General features: G+C 36.3%; 1 protein-coding gene across 3 annotated transcripts in view; it reads left to right on the plus strand.

Moving 5' to 3' along the window:
• Nucleotides 1-24237, plus strand: part of LOC114325468 (receptor-type guanylate cyclase Gyc76C-like) — a 435588-nt gene that overhangs the window by 110564 nt on the left and 300787 nt on the right. For all 3 annotated transcript variants that reach the window (XM_050648929.1, XM_050648932.1, XM_050648931.1), the window contains exon 2: nucleotides 3417-3501. The gene's annotated coding sequence lies outside the window, so the exon portion shown is untranslated. The remainder of the gene's footprint in view (nucleotides 1-3416; nucleotides 3502-24237) is intronic.

Here is a 24237-nt window from a genome sequence, read left to right on the forward strand (position 1 = left end):
TATTGAATTTGAGTGACATATTTTCCATAAGATGTGTGCGATGTCCTTTATCCAATAAAAACATTAGACTTTTAAAAGCAAACCACTTCGAACCCGCTTTTTGTCTTTCTCGTCTAAATGATGCCAGAAGCTAATTCATTTTTTTTAGTTCAGAGACATCAAAATCCATTCCTAAATTCCTATAGAAATGTTAAAACAAGTATCAGTTTTTCTGTTTATTATTTTATATAGCTTCGATTTCGGGTTTCATAGGCATTCTTCATTTCTATATAACTCAATTGAAGTATCTTTTCATTGGTCCATTCCATATTGCAAAATTATGTTTTCACGACTACACAATAAACAACCCTCTCAAACTAATGTTTGTAAATAAATTAAATCATCTAATACTTCTACATCAATACTTCTAAACGAATTCGTTCGCTACCGTCTATCCACTGTCCATATTGAACAACGATTTCCTTTGATGATTCGCTAACTTACCGACATCGGTTGGAACATGTGCGAACGAGAACGAATTCGTTCGGTCGTGCTCGATTCAGTGTACAAATACAATAAAGTTAACGAATTCGTTCGTGTTCGCTTTGATTTAAATGCGCCTTAATACAGTCCACACTTCTCTGAAATTATTTTAATAATTTCGCATGGCTTAACTGTACACCAACTGTCAATAACATTATCATTTAACGTGATAAAATTCATGAATTGCATATACACGTGACGTAAAACGGCTAGACTTCACATGACCCATTTCCAACCGACGCGACGTTACTCCTGTTACAGGTAGCAGAAAAATAGTTTTGAGTAAAAAACTCACACCGAATTCCCCAAAACCAACATGCACAACTTTACACTGACAATTAACGGTTTTTTAATTCGCGGAACGAGAACTTTCCAACTAATGGAATATTCCACGAAGCAAAAAATTATTCATCAGCGGCCGTGATTGGATTTTTTCTGGGAACACGAACATCCATCCGACTTTCCTACACCTACGTATCGGTGGTAAAGCAATTATTTTTTTAATATTGGATTTAAAGAGGTGGATGGGGATACCGAGGACGATAAACGATAATACACTTAATGCGAGGTGTAGAGGGTGTATTGTATAGGTGGAATAGATGGAGAACGTCGGTATAGGATCCGATCTTGGAAGGATTAGATGAGAATATTTATTTGGATCTTTATATGTATATACAATACAAAGTCTTCCAAAGGAGATACATAAGTACATTTGCAAAACTAAAGAGCGGAATTATTCAACTGCCGCACGTGAGTCAAGTCCTTTGATGATTTGTTCCTTGCTTTAGCAATGCTATATAATATTTTCATCCACTCGCTTGTTAAGAACTCTTCATACAGCTTTGGGAGCGTTCAAGTATTACGTAACGCGATTTTTGAAGATTTTTGACCCCCCCTCCCCCTACGTAACGCACTGTAACGGGCGTTTAACTATAACGTAACGCAATTTTTGAATATCTTTTTACCCCCCCCCCCTCACCTGCGTTACGTAATACTTGAACGGTCCCTTTGTTAACAATCTTTTCTTAGCAGTACCCACAGTGCGCTTTGTTTCTGTCCTTTCTACCTTGTATGTATTTATCTTCCTCTGCTTCCTCTAGCCTCCTTCTTTTCCCTAATCTTCTATTGTACCTCATCATTCTACCACCATATTTTTTTCCCTACGAGGCTTGAAGACTTTTGCCAAATTCTTCTCCATTAACTTCCACCACTTTACTTTTTGATGTCGTACTTGCTTCCCTTTTCACCTCACCTTTATCTCCCTTTCCCTTCCCCCGTTACTCTAGGTAACATACGATCCCACTGCAAAACCAGTCACACTATTTCTTTTATCATTTCTTCTTTGGTGAGTAATGGCACAATATACAGCGTGTCTACTTGAGTTGGAAACATATGGGAAACTTTTTTATTGTTAATTTTACGAAAAAAAGTTATTCTTTATAAAAAGTTCTGCATGCCCCAAAACCTAAGATTCAATCATCAGATATCAAATTTTCTGAATATTATACGAGGTATGTCAAAAAATATGAACTTCGTTCAAGAGTAAAGTACCTTTATTTCTCTCAATATCGAAAATGCTTATTCTGAAAAGTTGTTTGGAAATAAAAACTAAGCTCAAATATGCAATTACATGCTTCTAATTGGAAAAAAATATTTTCCAAATTTTTCTCAAATTTATTGATACTAACTTCGTTTTGATTCATTACACATACGATAACTTTTATTATTACTTTTACGAAAAAAAGGTATTCTTTATAAAAAGCTCTGTAGGTCATAAGATCGAAGATGCAACCAACAGATATCACATTTTATTAATTTTATACGAGTTATGTCAAAAAATATGAATTTCACTCAAGAGTAAAGTACCTTTATTTTTCACAATATTGAAAACAGTTATTAAAAAAGTTGTTTAGAACTAAAAACTATGTGTCAATATGCAATTACATCCTTCTAATTGAAATACTGTGAAATATAAAGGTGCTATAATATTGAGCGAATTTCATATTTTTTGACACACCTCGTATAAAATTAATAAAAGTTGATATGTCATGGTTGTGTCTTAGATTTTAGACCATGCAAAGCTTTTTACGAAGAATAACTTTTTTTCGTAAAATGAATAATAAACGAGTTATCATATTTGTAATAATTAAAAACAATGTTGGGTATCCTTAAATTTGAGAAAAATTTTTTTTTCAATAAGAAGCATGTAATTGCATATTTGATCTTAGTTTTTAATTCCAAACAACTTTTTATCATAAGAATTTTCGATATTGAGAGAAATAAAGGTACTTTACCCTTGACCGAAATTCATATTTTTTGACATACCTCGTATAATATTCAGAAAATTTGATATCTGATGATTGAATCTTAGGTTTTGACAAGTAGACACGCTGTATATATACTCTCTTCTATCCTCAGACAATCAAGTACTAATAGCTGTAAAACAGAAGACTTAACCTATATGCTACGGAAATAGTTTTTCGTACTGTACTGAGTTATGGCCATTTAGAACGATTGAGTGACACTATATTGCCAAAAAAATATGGATTTGGGTCCCAATAGAATAAAATTAAACGAGATCTGTGTTCGAAAATGTTTCCGCGGTTAATACAATAAAACTTGAAGCTAAAATCAATATTATTACAAGAATTAAAATCAAAATTTAACTCACCAGGCTTCCGGGTTGAACCGCGTCGATATTCCCTGGGACGAGATTTCGACATCCTCTCTGGCGTCATCTTCGGGGCTTCCTGAGCTAGTCTCCTGAGCCCTCGGACACTACACTGTTCAGTGGTCACTGCAATACTGCATACTTGCATTTTTTTTATGTTTACTTTGTTGCTCACAGTCTGTTATTATTGGTTGAAAACTTTTAACTTTTTTCTTTGTTTCAGGTTTGCTCGACAGCTGAAAATCTAACGTGAAGTCCCAGAAGAAGATTATCAACAAACAACATTATAGCATGATTTTCTTATGAAGGTAAGTCGAGAGCTATAAATACACACACCCAAACTTATATGGAATCATTTGATATTTCTTATTATTTCGTGCGAATTTAAAAAAAAACGAACACACGAAGTCAAACAGTATTTATTTTAAAGCAATTAAATAACAAATACATAACAATTAAATAAAACAATAAAGTATTTAACAAACAAATTGATAGTAGTTGTTTTAAATTTAATAGCATGCAAAATTTCAATGTAAAACGAATAATGTTTAAATTGTTTTTATTTCTTTTTTTGTGTTTTGTGGTAGTCAGTGTTATCACCTCTAGTCATTATGCAATCTTCAGTTTGCGTGGGTACGCTCCTAATCAAATTATCAACATTTTGTTGTGGTAGGTTGTTCCATCCTTTAAGAGGAGCTTGTACTAGCCGTGCGGTATTTTGTGGATTATTCCGGCGACCTCTAATTTTTCTTTTAAGCATATCCCACAAATACTCTATAGGATTACGCTCGGGTGAGCAAGCAGGCCACGTCAAACAAGGGATACCTTCTGCTTTAATGTTGCCTGTAGTAACTCTAATGGTATGTAGAGGTCCATTATTATGCAATCAAATTAAATTTTCTCCTGTTGCACCTCTCCAGAGGCTGACTACAGGTTATCAACATACCTGTGAGCAGTTCAAGTTGATTGGATGAAAATAAAAGAAGTTTTTTTACGGATCACAATTCCTCTCCAGAACATTACACTTCCCCTTGTATATTTGTGAACAAATCTGACAGTTTTCGTTCTTGCTTGTCTTCCCCGACCTCTAAGTACACGATTTCGTGGGTCATCTGATTTTACACAAATCCTGACTTTTTTTGAAAATAGCACATTTTGTCAATTCTCAATGTTCCAGTTTTGGTGGTGAAGATACCAATTTAGGCGATCATTCTTGTGCTGCCTGGATAAGTCGGGAACCCATAACTGTCTCCTGCTGTATAGGTACTTCTTGGTACGAACTCTTCTTCTTATCGTTTCAACTAAAACAGTTACACCTGTAGCTTCCTAAAGCTGCCTTTGGAGCTGCAGGTGAGAAATGGTTGGGTGTCTTCCAGCTTATTGGATAATTAAACGATCGTGGAGAGCCGTTATTACTTTTGGCGACTTTCCCTTGCTTTATTTTTGAGCTTTCCTAGTTCCTGTTACCTAGCATAGGTTTTGGACAGAACGCCCTGTATTACGCCTAGCTCTACAGCTATGTCCCTCTGAGAACATTACTTTCTCCACAAGACCAATAATCTTTCCTCGTTATAATTTCTATAACCCCACATGAGGCACATTTTCGTTTTTGGACGCAAAAGTTAGTTTATTTAACTTCGTTCAGTTTGCAACTCAAGCAAATAACCGATACCGTACCGAGCTGTACTATCCGATTGTCTTATATATTTGTTTATTTTCAATAAAAACCTTTATTCTTCGCAACAATAACAACTTTTTTCCAAAGAAAAAAGTATTACTTTGAAATACATGGTGATTCCATATAAGTTTGGGTGTGTGTAAGCTATTGTTATTTATTTTTCTTATTATTATGCAGTTAATATCGATTCATATTGTAATATTTCTTAGGAGGTTGTCAACACTCTCTATACTCTCTCTCGAAAGTCATCATATACCTTTTCCGAACTGGTCTGTTTTCCTCCATTCTTTTCAGTTGACTATACGATTGACGTGGTTTCTGTCGTCCCCAGTCTTCTCCCTGCCTTAAGCCAAGTACGATTTTTTTTTTATATTAGTGAGGGTTTCCTTCTCTTTAAGTACGTCTATTACATCGTGATTTGATCCGGGCACCCCTTTCAGTGCTTTGCTTCTACTAAGCACATACAGGGTTGCGAAAAAGTCTGGCAACACGGTAATTTCTCGGAAACAGCTAGAACGATTTTTATAGATTTTGGTGAGTAAGGGTCTTCTAATGGGGCCGATATTATAGTGGTAATTACATTGTTGTCAACTCTTCCGTTTTTCTGTAAATCTAATGAACTTTCTTATTTCGAATGAAACACCTTGTATATTTTTTGCATTTGAAATCCTTAAGAAATACTGATTATTTTTCATGTTATACTCCCTATACCTAAATACCATAATTTCGGAGTTATTGCTGCGTTTATTAAAAAAAAAATTTGAACAAATTATAAAAATCAATTTTTTCGGCCCGGCTAGACATTATTTTAGGTTCTTTAGATCATTGGGAACAATAAAGGTCTTTTCTAATTTTTTCTAAAGTTATAGTCTAAGAGCTAGTGAACCCTCCGACTAACGGTCGTCCTGTAAGACTAGAAATTTGTCTAGTGATAATTCATAGCACACCAAGGCTAAAAACCATGACCTGACAGGCATCAGCGCGAGCGGTGCACGTGTATCTACCAGGTGAATCGAAAAGTGCAAATTTTAGGGGTAAAATAAACTTTCTCCTGTAAGGTTTAAATTTAAGTATGTGTTTGAGTAAGTCATTTAGAAGAAATGTGTACAATGACAGGCGATTCTGAAAAGCATAAGACCTTGCCAGGCGAGGGGAAAGATTAGGGGTTTTTTATAAAATTATTCTTTTTGCATCGAACAAATTTTTTTTAGGTTTTTTGAATCATTCCAAACAAAAAAGGTCTTTACTGATTTTTCTCTTAAGTTAATAGTTTTTATTATATAAGCGATTGAAAATTTTGAAAATTGCGAAATCGGCCATTTTTAACCCTAAATCTGACATTTATCTAAAAATATCAATGTTGCCAAGGTACGTAGATATTCTTTAAACATTGATTGATGAGATCCCGAAGAGTTTTATGCAATAAAATATCAAAAACCCCTTTGTTTTTTAATTGCTAATCAAACGGGCGCGACACTGCAGTATAAGTGAGGACGTTTGAGTTGGCATAAATTCATTATCTCGAGAATGGAAAAATTTCAAGAGAAATCCTCAGACAGGTCGATTTTTATTTTTGAATTAGGACTTTTTGGCATATATATATATAATACTAGTGACGTCATCCATCTGGGCGTGATGACGTAATCGATGATTTTTTTTAAATAAGAGTAGGGGCTGTGTGATACCTCATTTGAAATTATTTAATTCTCTATTCAGTAATATAAACATTAACATATTTATTTATACAGGGTGTACAAAAAAATTTTTCTTCTATTTGTCAAATTTAATCAAAGTTAATTTAATAAAAAAAAATTTTTTGTACACCCTCTATAAATAATTATGTTAATGTTTATATTAGTGAATAGAGAATTAAATAACCTTTCAAATGAGCTATCACACACCCCCTACTCTCATTTAAAAAAATCATAGATTACGTCATCACGCTCAGATGGATGACGTCACTAGTATTATATGTATGCCAAAAGGTCCTAATTTAAAAATAAAAATCGACCTGTCTGAGGATTTCTCTTGAAATTTGCCCATTCTCGAGATAATGAATTTATGCCAACTCAAACGTCCTCACTTATACTACAGCTTCGCGCCCGCTTGATTAGCAATTAAAAAACAAAGGGGTTTCAGATATCATATTGCAAAAAACTCTTTGGGATGTTATCAATCAATGTTTAAAGAATATCTACCTACCTTGGCAACTTAAAATTTTTTAGATAAATGTCCGATTTACGGTTAAAAATGGCCGATTTCGCAATTTTCAAAATTTTCAAACGCTTATATAACAAAAACTATTATCTTAAGAGAAGAATCACTAAAGACCTTTTCTGTTTGGAATGATTCAAAACACTTAAAAAAATTTGTTCGATGCAAAAAAAAATAATTTTAGGAAAAACCCCTAATCTTTCCCCTCGCCTGGCAAGGTCTTATGCTCTTCAGAATCGCCTGTCATTGTACACATTTCTTCTAAATGACTTACTCAAACACATACTTAAATTTAAACCTTACAGGAGAAAGTTTATTTTACCCCCTAAATTTGCACTTTTCGATTCACCTGGTAGATACACGTGCACCGCTGATGCCTGCCAGGTCATGGTTTTTAGCCTTGGTGTGCTATGAATTATCACTAGAAAAATTTCTAGACTTACAGGACGACCGTTAGTCGAAGGGTTCACTAGCTCTTAGACTATTAATCGTTTTCGAGTTATAAACAATTTAAAACTGAAGAAAACGAAAAATAACGATTTTCAAGGTTCAAAAACACAAGTAAAAAAAATAATTTTTGAAATTACGAAGTACCCAAATTCAAGCTCAAACCTTCTACTATCAGATACCTTAAAGAATTTTTGGCACGTTTTATTCTAAAACATTGTTTTTTTAATTATTACTGAAGCGCATATGAGAGGATGGGCGATCAGGCATTAACAACTAAAAAACAATGTTTTAAAATGAAATAATACCAAATTACTTATCGGTAGCTGATAAAATAGGCTTTGACCTTGAATTTAGGCACTTCGTAGTTTTAAAAATAATATTTTTTAGTTGTGTTTTTGAACCCAGAAAATCGTCATTTTTTGGTTTTTTTTAGTTTTACATTGTTTATAACTCGGAAACTATTAACTTTAGAGGAAAATTACAAAAGACCTTTTTTGTTCCCAATGATCCAAAGAATCTAAAATAATGTCTAGCCGGGCAGAAAAAATTAATTTTTCTAATTTGTTTTAATTTTTTTTTTTTAGTAAATGTATCAATAACTTCGAAATTATGACATTTAGATATAGGGAGTATCACATGAAAAATAATCAGTATGTCTTAAGGATTTCAAAACGCAAAAAATATACAGGTTGTTCCATTTGAAATAAGAAAGTTCATTAGATTTTCAGAAAAACGGAACAATGTTGACAACAATGTAATTACCACTATAATATCGGCCGCATTAGAATAATCCTTACCCACCAAAATCTATAAAAATCGTTCTAGCGGTTTCCGAGAAATTACCGTGTTGCCAGACTTTTTCGCAACCCTGTATATTACTTTTTAATACCTATAGTTTATGCTTCAGTATTGTGAAGAATAACAGTAGCATTTTTCTCTGTAGTTTTCAGGATTGGGATTGTCCCTTGTCAAATATGAATATTGGCATCCATGGCCTATCAGTGTTGAAGAATCTGATGTTTCCGCCTTTTAGTATAGTTAATGCCTTGGCTAGTTCGAGACTGCCATACTCCAGCAATTCAATGTGTTTCTTCATAAATTGTTAGTTTTGTTTTTGTTATTTTTTAAGTTTGAACTCTATTTCGTCATATCGAACACCTCTTTATCTCGTCCTTATGTACAATACAATATGAAATTATTATTATACAATAATATTAATATTTTTTCAGAGTTGAATACACTGTATGTTTTTAGGTTGTTGATTTAAGGTAGATTAGAGGGAATATGATAATCTTACCAAGTCACTGATTGGTCACTGTTCACCCTCGTCTCCGTCAAACACATATGCCGGTTTCACACGGGGTTGATTCTCGTATGGGGTTTTTAGCGGATTCGCGGTTTGTCTATATTGGATTAGCGTTTTACACTATTGCGCAGAGACAAAAAGCGTTTGTTTAGCGATAATTGAACCCAGAGAAAGGTTCACGTTAATAGTTAAACCCAGAGTCAGGTTCACGTACTGAATGTATTGCCAACGAAGATTTTACCCTTCGGCGGGTAACACAAGAGAGATAATGCACTTCTGTTGCCTTTGCTGGTCAACATTTGAGCTATAATGTCGCGCATTGCAAGGTCTAAGTATAATGTCTGTATATATGTAGGAAATGGGGTGGAGTCAGAAATAGGATATTAATAAAGGTCGGAGTAAGAAATAGTTTAAAATGTGGATGAATACTATTGAAATCATAGAGCGAAAATATAAGATTATTTGTCGGATGTGAAAATTGAACACAAATAATTACATTCCTTCGTAAACATTGAAATTTAAAAAAAAATCGGCAATTTCAAATAATTCATCTCCATAATGCTAATTTGTGTAGTCTTTCATCCACCTATCTACAATTTGCCAACTCTCGATCCGAATTCGAACAGTTGTACAAACATACATTTTAAAATAGATTTAAGTTGGTTATATGATAGAATTTAATCGTTTTTGTTTTTTTTTATTTACAACATCGATCTAAAAATAATTCTTAATGATTTATAGCTTTGCCAACAATGTTTAATATGTAAGCACTTCAGGTTCTAAAATAAATATAGATATTTATAGCAGATAGAGCGGAAAATGTATGTAGATAAACAAAAAACATATAAAATTTAGAATATTTTGTTTCAATAATTACATTATAAAAAAAAATAATTCCAACAAAATACCATCAAAATGTTGTATAATGAAGACTGTACGTCAAATGAATGAAAAAAGAAAACAAAGGAGCCCTCTTTCTTCATGTAAGAAGAGTAAAAAGTGATGGCGAAGAACCAACATAAGAAATACTAAACAAGTACTTCTTGTTCTTTGTCTTGGCTGGCTTTACAACTCGAGGTGATTCTTCGCCGCCTCCACTATAGCCCTCCATCTTTTACGATTTTAAGCTTTCATTTCCCATTATTGTACCCCAATCCTAGATAAATCGGCTTTAACATCATCCTTCCATCTTCTTCTGGTACAGCCTACTGACCTTCTACCGTCTGGTGTCTCAAAAATACTATCTTCACCACTCTGTCTTTCTCTGATCCTTATCACATGAAATGCTCATCTTATCCGGTTAGCTTTTATATGTCTGACGATGTTTTCAGTACCATTTTGGTACCATACAGAGTTACCAATTCACCATTACGGCGCCTTCTCCACTCTCCTGTCAATTCATCTGAGGCCCAAATATCATTCTGAGAACCTTCCTTACAAACACCAGCAGCTTATTTATTTCCCGCTGATGTAGAATCCAAGTTTCACTTCCGTATGTAACAACTGGGCGAATAATTGTTATCTACAGTGTTAATTTAGATTTTCTTTTTAGCAGCTTAGATGTTAATAATGATGATAGAGAATGTAATGCTCTATTCCCTGGAGCTATCATTGCTGAGACCTCTTTTTCTTTTACTACTTCTAAACTCTTTTACTATTTCGAAGTTGTGGTCATTAATAGATATTATGTTCTGCCTACCTCTTGGTCTTGGATTTTTGATTACGAGCATGTATTTCGTCTTCTCTTCATTTTTTATTCGAAGGCCCAGACCACAAGTTTCTTCCTCGAGTTGTGAAAACACCTCTCTTACGTCTCATGTAGCATGAGCGACTGCACCTAGATCATCAAAGAGCTTAGCCTTATTGCAAGCTCTAAGGCCAAATTCTACGCCGGATAGGCAAAGAGAGAGAGAGAGAAATGGGAATAACTATGAAGAAAAGAAAGTTGGAATAGTTGTGTCACGTTATGAGACCAATAAATATAGAGTACTACAGCTAATGATCCGAGGGAAAATAGACAGCAGAAGGAGTTCAGGGAGGAGACACTCCAAGGCTCCAAAACTTGCGGCAATGGTTCGGATTGTCATCTGCCGAACTATTCAGAGCTGCCGTAAACAAAGTCAGAATAGCCATGTTAATTGTCAACGTTTGCAACGGACAAGGCTACGGACAGGACAAGGATAACGGACAAGTACTACACATGAAGAATAAGAATGCCAAACTGAATAGTAATGGTGATAAGGGGTCTCCTTGTCTAAGTCCTGTTACTATTCGCTGTGTGCAAGTACTTGGAGGGGATACGAGAAAGGATCGTGCAGGAATAGCGGAGAAATCTTGCAACTTTCTTTAATTCGTATTGTCAATTGTTATATTGACATATTTTATACCTACTGTCATTGAAGAAAATGGGATTTCACAAATGCTGTGTTATAAATTGTAAAAATACAACAAAGAATTGTCAATTTAAGTTCTATTCGTTTCCAACTTCTAAGTCAAAATTAGTACAAAGAGAAAAGTGGATTTCTATATTTATAATAAACTGCTCGTCAAAAGTTAGGGATATAGAAAATTCTGCTGAATTTTCATAGTAGATTTTTTCGTGAACAGATTAACGGATTCCGCTAATTTTTTTTATTATTTTAGATTTGTCTTTAGTATTTACACAGTTATGCAAATGTTTACTCAAACTTTTATTTTTGTACTTATACCGGGTGGAAGAAAAGAAATGTTTTTCTTATGTTAAGTTTGAGACGCCCTGTAGGGAGGACGAGGTACAAATGTGAGTGAGTATACATCGAAATCGTATTGTAGCCTTATGTTTTATGAACATTTTGTTTTTTGAGTGTCCCTGATATCTTTAGAAACAAAAAAAATAGACGGTTTTGTAATTTAACATGTGTTTTAACCGAAACAAAAGTTTGAGATACTTTATAGGGAGAAAAAGGCACAAATGTGAGTATACGTCGATATTATGTTATAGTCTCATATTTTGTGAATATTTTATTTTTTTAATTTCTCTAATATCTTTAATAACAAAGAAACTAGGGGGTATTACTCTTTAATATGTGGTTTAACTGACGACATGCATCACATCACACATGTGAAACATAGAAACACATTAAAGAGTAATACCGTCTAGTTTCTTTGTTATTAAAGATATCAGAGAAATTAAAAAAATAAAATATTGACAAAATACGAGACTACAAAATAATATCGAGGTATACTCATTTTTGTGCCTTTTTCTCCCTACAAGGTGTTTCAAACTCTTGTTTCGGTTAAAACACATGTTAAATTACAAAACCGTCTGTTTTTTTTTGTTTCTAAAGATATCAGGGACATTCAAACAACATGTTCACAAAACATAAGACTGCAATACGATTCTGATGTAAAGTCACATTTGTACCTCGTTCTCCCTACAGGGTGTCTCAAACTTAACATGAAAAAACATTTCTTTTCTTCCACCCGGTATAAGTACAAAAAATAAGTTTGAGTAAACCTTTTCACAGTTGTGTAAATACTAAAGAAAAATCTAAAATAAAAAAAAATAGCGGAATCCGTCTGTTCGCGAAAAAATCAACTATGAAAATCAACATAATTTTCTATATCCCTAACTTTTGACGAGCAGTTTATTTACCTTTTATTAATATAACCTCAATATTACTTTTTCTTCTTATTCTTTTTTGGGCTATGGTCTTGACAATTATCCAGTAACCAGGACTAATATAATTGCCCAATATAATTAAAAGTGTTACAAATGTTGCTGCGCTATAAAACCAGATGTCGCTCTCCGAACTTGCACGGTCCCAATACTAAATGGTATTGATGTTCTGTTTCCTATTTTTATCATATATATTATATATTTGTATTTTTTCTTTTCCTCGTTATTTCATTGTCTATTTTCTTTATTAATCTAATAAACCCGTACCATCCAAATTATAATTAGATCAGGCACCAAACGATCAATCAAAACAAGTGCATACAAAGAATAAATACAATTTCGAGATCAAATCAAATATATTACAGTCAATTTAATCAAAGCCATCAATTGGCTGATTGGCAATTTCGATCACTTGAGCTGACATTGTAAAAAATGTGTTTGTTGTCGTAATAACTCAAGCGTTGTTGTTTGCAAACATTAACACAAATAAAAAACAAAAGTATAAATAGGTAATTGGAGGTTGGTACTTCAATGAAAAGAATTTAAATTGTTTATAACACGTTAAAAATTTCTTATATTACACTATAAGTAATATACTTTTTATTCTTCTTTTTATATAGACATGACTCTGTCTGTTGTGCCTCTCCAGTAAAGTGTCATTCCATCGTTTTCGTGGTCTTTCCATTGATCGTCTTCCTATTGGGGAACCGTTTCTCGCCGTCCTTACTACTCTTTTTGCTATTGTTCGGCTTATAGACGGAGAGCTAGAGCCGAAAAATCATCTTCATAATTGATGGATTCGACCGTTTTATACAGCTCCGTCATATAAACTTTCAAAAAAACTGTCAGATATTATTACAGAATACACTAAATTTTCAGTAGTAATTGCACAAGAGCTCTAAAATTATTGAATTTTTCCCGAGTGACATTTTGACAGTTTTAATTTCACGAGCCGAAGGCGAGTGAAATTATGTCAAAGTGTCACGCGGTCAAAGATTCTATATTAATTTTAGAGATCGAGTGCAATTTGTTGCGATTATTTCATGAATAAAACTGTTCAAAACCAAAATTTTATTGTAATTTATTTATGTAAGTACAAATTAGTACAACTAAACAAACAGCTGTTATAAATATTAATTTGGCGGTTGAAAGTCATCACTTTTATAATTTTTAAAACATTAATTGTCATTAATGTCACTGAATGTATTTTTTCGTAGCAACGAAGGGCATCTGACGTAATATACTTGACGACGGGAAATTATCAAAAATTATCGATTTAATTTAGATTTCTGTAGCTTTCTATTGGTCAGAATCTCCTATGAATGAAATAATCACGTAAATTCACCGTAAAAAATACACTAGAACTAGTTAATAAAATACAACATTTTCAATTGCCCAACAACTCCAGACTAATTTCATTTGACGTAAAAAATCTTTTTCCTAGTGTTCCTCCTACAGAAACTTTTGTTCTTGTTAAAAATCTTTTAGACCAGGGGTGTCAAACTCAATTTTGCAGAGGGCCATATATTAAATTCAGAATGTGTCGGCGGGCCAGATTCAAATAAAAAAAAATGTACTGAATTATTATAACATTTTATTTAATAGTATACTTATAATATACGGTTGTTAAAAATCATATCAAAGTTATAAAAGAGGGTAATTATTTTGAGCTCGAGGATCCAGATACCTGACTTCTCTTGTTTTTGACAAGCTCATTGATGTCAGGTATCATATTCGTTGTATTTATTTTAAGAATTGATTGGAGATGTTCATTTGTAAGTCTTGTGCGATGTTTGTTCTTATTTATTTTCATGACGGAAAACATCTGCTCACATAAATAGGTGCTACCAAACATGCACAGAATGCGTGCTGCATGCTTTTTTAATTCCGGGTAGTTATCCAAACTCTTGAAATATTGTGTATAAAATGTAAGTGCGTTAACCTCTTTAAATTTTTCTTTCAAAATACTGTCCGATTGAAGATCTATCAACTCCATTTGCAAATGAACTGGTGCCTGTGAAGCTTCAAAATTGAATGGATTGTTGAAAATTGGGAATTCCATTTCATTCATTTTGTGGAAGTCTTCAAAACGATTGTTGAATTCCGTGATAAGATTTTGCAGAAGTTGAGAATATTGATCCAATTTTTTTTGATCCACTGTGCCAAATGATTTTAAATGAGGGAAATGATCCAAAGTTTGATTTTTTACCTGATTTTCCCACAGCCTCAACTTTGTTTCAAAGGCTTGAATACATGAGTACATTTGAGTGACAATCAGATTTTTACCCTGTAACTTTACATTCAGATCAGTCAAGTGTTTATTCATATCTACCAAAAAGGCACAATCAACCCACCAGTCATTGTCATAATTAATTGGGTTGCCTTTTTCTAACATGAAAGCTTGAATAGGGTCACGTAATGCAAAAAATCTTTCTAAAACTACTCCTCGACTGAGCCAACGAACTTCGGTGAAATAAGGGACATCAGAAAACTTTTCGTCCAAATCTTGTAAAAACTGCCTGAACTGTCGGTGATTTAGTCCTCTGCTCCTTATAAAATTTACTATTTTAATTATAGGTTGCATGACATGGTCCATTTTTAAATGTTTGGATGCCAATGATTCCTGGTGAATTATACAGTGAAATCCCACAAAATTTCCTGATGTTTTCTGTTTTAATTTAGTTACAACGCCCGAATGTTGGCCAACCATGGCAGGAGCGCCATCCGTAGTTGTGCTGCTAAGTATATTCCAATCGAGTCCATATTCTGCCATCAAATGCTCCAATGCAGAATAAATATCATTTGCTGTTGTAGTACCTGTCAATGGAACGCACTTTAATAGTTCTTCAGTTATTTCAAAGTTACTGTTAATACCTCGTATAAAAACAGCAAGTTGAGCTGTATCAACAGTATCAGTGCTCTCATCAACAGCCAGTGAAAAGTTTGTAAATTCCTTAATTTTCTCCTTCAGTTGAAGAACCAAATTTTGAGATAAATCATTTATTCTTGAAGCAACAGTGTTTCTTGACAGCGAAATATTTTGAATTATTGACTTTTGAAATGGAAATGAAACATCGGCAACTTTCAACATACAGTCTTTAATAAAATCACCATCAGTGAAAGGTTTTGATCTCTTCGCGATTTGTAATGCAATAATAAAACTTGATTTCAGGGCATCTTCGCTCTCAGTATTAGCTTTAGTAAACATCGATTGTTGACCTTGAAGTTTAGATTTTAAAGATGACAATCTGTCCATTCTTATTTTTTCAGTGTAACAATCGAATTTTGATTTATGATTCGTATCATAGTGTCTCTTCAAGTTAAACTCCTTACAAACAGCAACTGTTTGATTGCAAATCAAACACAGTGGTTTACCTTTCCATTCTATGAAAAAATATGCATTTTCCCATTTAGACTGAAAAACTCTACGTTCACTATCAACTTTACGTTTTTGTGACATTATGCCGAAATCGTAACAAATATGGAACTCGACACAATTATGGATATCGCACACGCACGACACAAACAAATGTACAATACCTTCTCAACCACTACTTCGCAACTGACTCACGTGACACCAGCCATGCCACATTGTTTGATTTGCTTGTCTAGATAATGTTTAGAAGAAATGCGTTCAATGTGCTTCCCCGTTTAGGATTTTGTCCTCTTCAGGGTTTGAGGTGAATGTATTGTGTTGGCAGCAAAGCAAACAGTCCGAAAACCACACCGGGGCAAGCGCCGTGTCCTGGTGTTCTTGGATCCTGGGTTATGCCAGACGGTGTTGTCCAGAAGGCCAGAAGTCAACAGAGAAGAAAGTTTGATGGATTGTTGTTGGTTCCATAGACATTTACGTGTACTGTCCGTGCTTTGCTTTCGACCAAGCTCCCTAGAAACCATTGTACAACGACAGGCGAACCTGCGTCCCTCGTCGGCGGTCAGGAGGTGGCTTTGAGCGCAGCGTGGACAGTGAGCGTTCGAGTGGAGAAAATAGTTGCGGCTATTTTCTTGGGACGAACAGGTATAATTGTGCAATGAAGTTGGGAAACCGCAAAAAACCAACTTCTCCCTGTTCGGGGTAAGGAAGAGGAAATGTTAGAGGTGGGTACGGAAGGCTAACGGGGTAGCCTCAAGGATGTTTTCGTACTCTACCGGGAGTTCGTCAATGCATGTTTGCATTAGAGCGGACGGTACGTGAATCTTTTTGCGTTTGGGCTTTCGGTAGAGTACGTGGCCGGAAGATGAACAGGAACATTTGAGAGATTCTTGTGTGTCGGAAGGGGGGCCGTTGATTACTTTGATTGTGAAGTTCCTGTTCAGAGAGTTTATTCTCTCGGTGATTTTGGGGATGTTCGAGATGTTATGGATTTCATTTGAGGGATATCGCCAGTGCTCGTAGTTACATCTACGCAAGACTCTGCGCTCCGTCCTCAACAACCTCTCTTGTTTTTGTCTTGAGCAAAGAGAGTAGATACATGATTTGTACTCCATGACGGGTCGAATAAAGGTCTTGTAAGTGTGAATGAGAGTCTTCTTGTGTGTCTTGCCAATTTTTCCCGAGAGAGCGTTGAGAAGTCTGGCCCTGTTCCTTACCCTATCTAAAGTTGCCTTTAGATCTGCGTCCCAGTTGAGAGTCCTGGTAAACAGTACTCCCAAATAGTTCACAGTCGGGCTAACAACAAGCCTTTCTCCCAACAAACTCAGAGGATATTGGTCGTCTTCATTGCGAATGATTCTATTTGACACAGTAGGGGCGCGAAACACAATTGTTGTTGTTTTGTTCGCGTTGAGCGTGACTCTCCACTTACAACACCATTCGCCGACACCGTCCAACAGAGCCTGTGCTCTTCTGAAGAGGAGTCTTGGGTTGTATCGAGAGGTAGTTGAGAGCAGAGTCGTGTCGTCTGCATAGAGAAACAGCCGAGCACCTGGGATATTTTGGTTAGTGATGTCGCTGTTGTAGATGATGTACAACAGCGGCGCTAGGACTGAACCCTGGGGAACTCCAGCTTGTGGAGTGAAGGGGGTGGACTTTTGATCGCATATTTTCACTCTGACAGTACGGTTGTGGAGGTAGGAGTGTACAATTTTGGTAAATTGCAATGGAAGCCCGATGTCCAGAAGTTTCCGAACAAGCCCGTCGTGCCAGACCTGGTCGAAAGCCTTCTGCACATCCAGAAATGTGGCTATGGCGATAGAACCATCGTTGATGGTTTGAGTGACTTTGGTAGTGAAATCTATTAATGCATGTTTGGTAGATTTACCTGACTGGAATCCATATTGGAATTTTGGTATGATATTGTGGTTTTCGAGAAAGTTATTGAGCCTCTCCTTTAGGATTAGCTCAAGAACTTTACCCAGAGTATTGATTAATGAAATTGGTCTGTAGGATTCCACGTCGGTTGGGGGTTTGCCTTTTTTCAAAAGCATGATGGTGTTGGCCACTTTCCAAGGAGTAGGAAAATGGCTGTTTTTGAGACATGCATTGAATATTTTAGTTAGAAGAGGGATGATACTCTCTGGAAGTTTTTTGAGGCACCTTCGGTTGATGCCATCAGGTCCGGGAGCGCTGTTTTTGCCGATTTGGCAAAAGCTCTCCGTTTCCCTGTCTGTGAGGGGGTCCATGATAGGATCATAGACTGGAATGTGGTGGTTGAGAGTAACATTTACAATGTATTCTGTGTTGAATTTAAATATGCGATCAAAGTTCGGGTTATCTGGCGTTTGAAAATTGTTTTGAAGCGAATTTTTGAATGCTTCGGCTTTCCCTTCTGGGGAATTGACTATGTGATTGTTGACCAACAGATGAGATGGTTGAGATAATTTTTGTTTTGTTAGGACTTTGAATTTTTGCCAGAATTTACCTCCGTCTCTGTAGTCCAGTTTTGAGGTAGTCTCTTCCCACCGGCGAGCCGTTAGGACAGATATCTCCCTCTTTATCCTGGCACAGATTCGGTTGTACTCTGTTTTGATTAGTGGGTTTCTGTTGGCCTTGTATTGACGTAGAAGACGTCGTTTTTGTTGAATTTTGGCAATGATGTATTGTGGAAGTGCCGGTGATGTATAAGTTATTTGTTTGAGTGGAATTGCGTGCGTGATCGCCTCAGTGATGAGGTTCTCGATATTGGTTGCACTGGTGTCGATACTATCGTTAGTATCGAGTTCGCCTAACATTGGGAGATTTTGTGTGATGAAGTTTTGGAATTCAGTCCAGTTAGCGTGACGATAGTCTCTTATAGATCTTGGAGGGTTTGGTTGTTTTGGAGTGAGAATGTCGGTGTCGACAAGAAGAGGTACGTGGTCTGACGTTATCGAATCGCCCATGTGGCATCTATCCCCGAACCGATCCAGAATGTTACTAGTAACTAGGATGTGGTCGATAATAGAGGCCCCATTGGCGTTCAAAAACGTGAATTCAGTGTTGGTGATTCTTGAAATGGGAAGGTCTAGTAGATAATCCGTGAGGCGGATGCCTTCTGGGTTTTGATGGTGATCACCAAACTGTGTATGTCTACAATTTAGGTCACCCATCAACACAGCCTTGCCGAGCCTCGAAAAGTACTCTAGCAAATGCCTGTTGAGTGGTTGACCCGGGTGTTTGTAGTAAGAGACTATCGTGAGGGTTTCGTTGTTGGGGATGTGCACGTCAATTGCCAGGAAGTCCACATCAGGTGGACGAAAATTTTGTGGGAATGTGTGTGTGTTGTGCGGTATTCCGTGTTTCACGAGAATACCATTCCCACGTGAAACCTGACAGCGGCTTCGATGGATGATCGAATATCCTGCGAAGTGTGGATCGTTTTTCGACAGAGTATCTGTGAGTGCGAGGATCTGGATGTTATGCTTCGACAGGATATTCTTGATGAGGGGTCTCTTTTTGGAGAGACCCTGACAGTTGACTGTGCCTAGGGTGAAATCCATAAAGGGAGGGTGTTTAGTGGTTGGAGCGGAATGTCACCGTGACATTGCTCCCGTACCCGTGGACCACTGTCGAGTGGTCGTAGACTTGGCTAATCAGATTAGCCGTGATTGCAGCGATATGCTCACGAAGTTCAGGCAACAAGTTAAGCAACAGAGCGGTCTGAATAGACAAGATGTTTTTTGTTTCTGTAGGGAGTTCGAAAGGGGGGAATGATCTTTCGATCGTAAGTGGCTGAATTTCATGTTGGGCGGAGGGGATGGTGTGTCTTTGAGGACACTTGTTGGAATATGCGGGGTGGTCACCGCCGCAATTCGGGCATTTTGGATCCTGCTGTTTGGTGCAGGCGCTGGATTTATGGTTGCCGCCGCAGTGGGGGCAGACGAATGCTTTTTGTGGGCATTCGTCGATGGAATGTCCGTTGATGCAGCATTTGCTGCAATATTTTGGAGTGGGTATTGTAGGGTCGGAGCCATGAGGGAGTTCGGCATTATAGATCTCGCCATCTAGAGTTATGCCTCGGCTCAGTGCTGACGTGAATTTTTCCAAGGATTTGGTCACCACCTTGATCACTTTGGAGTCCTTGCCTGTTTTATAGGATTTGACTCTCCACAGTCTTTCGACTGGGAATTGCTGTTCTGTGAGCAAGTCGGTGACCTCCTGCTCGGAGTAATCCACGTCGATTCCAGTTATGCAGAGGAGATAGGTGGGCTCTTTTGCGGAAGTGTTTGCATTTCTGCTACGGCTATGGACCGTAACCATGGTTTGGCCAGTTGCTGTGTGGATTGCTTTCTCGATATCCCCTGCATTTATAGGATTAAAAAGTCGAAGATGTGCGATTCCATGTGAGAGGACTTTGCAAGAGTGAATTTTGTTGGACAAAAGAGTGGTGGCATTTATTTGCCGAAAGAAGGTACGTTTGTTACAAAGATCTTTTGGGAGATCTTTGATTAGATATTCGGACAGTGTGGGATCGTTTATGGCGTTGATGACGTTTTGATTTCTGGCTTGGGTTTTGGGGCGTGGATTGGCTGCGGCATTGGCGTAAGACATTTGTCTTATTTGTCTTCTCTGGAAGACGAAATCGTTGGGTTCAGGATTGTTTGCAGTGCTGATGGTTGCTTGTTGTTGTTGAGAAGAGGGTTGCTGTTGAGAAGATTGTTGTTTCGATTGTTTGGGTGCTTGTTTTGATGGTTGAGTTGGGACTTTTGGTATTGCACCGTGAATATTCCGAGCGCTCTGAAGTTGAGGACCAGCCTGTGCTGGTGTTCTTAGTGGCGGAAAATCGTTAGCATATCGCTGCAGAAGGGGGTTGGAGGCGTCGTCCTGCTCGATGCGAAGGTAGGCCTCGCGATACTTGTTGCGGACGATTTGCATCTCCGCGCTAAGCGTCTCGAGGTCTAGCTCCGCCGTGAGCCGGTTGTAACCTCTGGATGGGGGCACAGTGCCTTCCTGATGCAAGGAAGAGAACTGGTTGGCTGTAGTGGTGGTGGTGGTGGTGGCAACGCTTGTCGCGGTCGTCGTCCGAGGACGAAGCGACCGGGTGGAGCTGACTGACCTTACAGAAGAAGGCATTACAAATGGGTGAGGATGCAAGTCTAGCGATCGGAGGGCACCTCAGCCTCAAGGTGTTCTGGGGGGTAAACCCCAGGGATAAAGGTGGCTTGTCCACCCCTCCGTGCTTTTCCGGCGTAAGACAGTGACTATAATTACCTGGTGGGTGCAGTTTACCCTGCCGCTGGTGGGTCCCTCGTTGAAAGCCTTTTTCGCAGTTAGTTTGGCCCCCTTACTCGCACTTGTTCTTGTAACCGTATGTGAACACTAGGTAGAGTTCGGGGCGAGCGTGCTCGCTCGAGCCCAGGGCCAGAGTATTCCTCTGAAACCCAGTAATCCGTCTACCTTTTGGTTTACACGGCCAAGCGTCGTTGGTTTTTCACACTGGTTCCAAACTAATAGCTTAGGGCTAACCGTGCGCCGCTTCTTCAGCACTTGGTGCTCTCAGGCTTCTCGCTGTTCGTCGGTAAGAGTGGGGTGTGCACGCAGTGACCTTACTCTTCGACGTCCGGGACGAGAATCACACGTGACACGTCGACGCACTTCTTTTATATCGATAAGGAAGGTTCTAGTCTAGACTCGAAGCGCATGGAAGATTCTATTGTTCTCAACAAAAATAATAGGGTGTTTCCGCTAAGAGATGGTGTTACTGTCTATCTCTCTCGCTTGTCTAGGCACGCGCTGCCTTTGAAATGACTTATAAATGTAGTGTAGTGTACGCATTTTAAAACTTCCGTAGAGCAATCGAGTGAAGTCTAAAAGCTCTAAAAAACATGATTCTTCTTTCTGTGACACATTGCGATCGCGGGCCGTATTGGTATGGCCCGGGGGCCGGATGCGGCCCGCGGGCCGTATCTTTGACATGACTGTTTTAGACCATAATAGTACAAATCCGATCATTGCATCTGAAATTTTACACCTTCTTGAAATTTGCATAAATCAAGACTATTTCGAATTCAATAATCAAATATACACAAACAACAGTGCAGGACTTATTATGGGTAATCCTCTAAGCCCATTGCTATCAGATATATTTATGAACCAGCTTGAAACAATAATTTCTAAACATCCCGTATTTAAACAGTTCTTATATTGGCGGAGATACGTGGATGATATACTAGTATGCTTTACAGGAACTAACAGGCAACTTGACCAATTTCTATCATATATTAATTCACTTCATAGTAATATTGAGTTTACAATAGAAACAGAACAGAATAAATCCATAAACTTTCTAGATGTAACAATTACCAGACTACTTTTAAATTTTTAGATAAAACACCATGTAACTCGGTAAGGAACCACATTTTATTTAAGTGTTTTAGGTTAAATCTTTGTATTTTGTGCTAAGGTTTCTCCAACAATTATTAATGAAACTTTTTTATAAACAAAATGGCGCCCGAAAATCGTGTTTTTTTTTCAATTTTTGCTCTATAACTCCAAAGATTTTAAATTTACACCAAAAACACTCAAATAAAAATTCACCGCAATTAAATTCTGCATAGAGACATAGAGTTGGAAAAAGCGGGTTTTTCCAACAAAATCTTTAATTTTCTACTAAAATTTTAGATAAGTAATTGTTAATCAATAATTAAATAACTTGGTAATGTAAAAGCCCTTTTCGTATAGATTATAATTCCAGAAGCCGATAAAAATTGAATGGACAGTTTAGCAACAATTGAATTGTTAATTAAAAATTTACGGTCGCTATAATAACGACAATAATTATGATGCATAAAAATAACTATGATTTTTTCATAAAAAGACACTATACCTATCTAATGTACTTTACAGAATTGAAATTGGACTATTTAAGCGGCCTCAGGAATATTTTAAAATTATAAACAATTTTTTGGCTTATAAACAAATAGAATATCTTGGGAAATATTAAACTAAATTAAATTGTGAAAACGGTGTTCGAAAAACAGCAGCAGGACGCTTCTTTTAAAAGAAAAAACGTTCAATTATGACGAGTGGTTCCTGAGATACAACCTGTGAAAATGGACCGGAATTTACGGCAAAGATATAAACAATAGGATCATAATTTTTAAACCATCACCTTTTTATTTTTGTCCTCTTTCTCCACACCAATTTTCATATCTTTAAAATACTCATAACATATATTATTATAATAAAAACTATCGATAATACGTGTGAAAATTTCCAAAAATAGCAAAATTCCTATCAAAAATTAGGTTGGAGAAAGTGTAACCATCAAAGTTCAAAATCGGTATACGTTAAAAAAATGCATTTTCTCGGCTTCCCATGGAGCAATTTCCTTCATTCTTTTTTGTTCCCTAATAACTCGAGTAGAGCCATCGAACTAACGCATTATTAAATGTCAAAGTTGCTTTTGTTTTGTTATAATAAATTAATTCATTTATAAGAACAGAAAACTACATATTTTTTCCAGTTGTAGGCTTTTTTTTAGATAAACTTACTACAAGTGTACCTTTTAAAGTTAAAAACATAAATATTCTCATTTGAAAGCTGTATAATTATTTAAACAAATTTATTTAAACAAATTAAAATTTTGTGTTATAATAAATAAATTAATTTATTATAACAAAACAAAAGCAAGTCTGACATTTAATAATGCGTTAGTTCGATGGCTCTACTCGAGTTACTTGGAAACAAAAAAAGAATGAAGGAAATTGGTCCATGGGAAGCCGAGAAAATGCATTTTTTTAACGTATACCAATTTTGAACTTTGAGGGTTACATTTTCTCCAACCTAATTTTTGATTGGAATTTTGCTATTTTTGGCAATTTTCACACGTATTATCGATAGTTTTTATTATAATAATATATGTTATGAGTATTTTAATGATATGAAAATTGGTGTGGAGAAAGAGGACAAAAATAAAAAGGTGATGGTTTGAAAATTGTGATCCTGTTGTTTATATCTTTGCCGTAAATTCCAGTCAACTTTGACCGGTTGTATCTCAGGAACTACTCATCATAATTAAACGTTTTTTCTTTTAAAAGAAGGGACCTATCGCTGTTTTTCGATTACCGTTTTTAGAATTTAATTTAGTTTAATATTTCTCGAGATATTCTATTTGTTTATAAGCCAAAAAATTCTTTATAATTTTAAAATATTCCTGAGGCCACTTAAATAGTCCAATTTCAATTCTGTAAAGTACATTAGATAGGTATAGTGTCTTTATGAAAAAATCATAGTTATTCTTATGCATGATAATTATTGTCGTTATTATAGCGACCGTAAATTTTTAATTAACAATTCAATTGTTGCTAAACTGTTTATG

The sequence above is a fragment of the Diabrotica virgifera genome, chromosome 4 (assembly GCF_917563875.1).
Source record: "Diabrotica virgifera virgifera chromosome 4, PGI_DIABVI_V3a".
Classification (NCBI taxonomy): Eukaryota; Metazoa; Arthropoda; class Insecta; order Coleoptera; family Chrysomelidae; genus Diabrotica; species Diabrotica virgifera.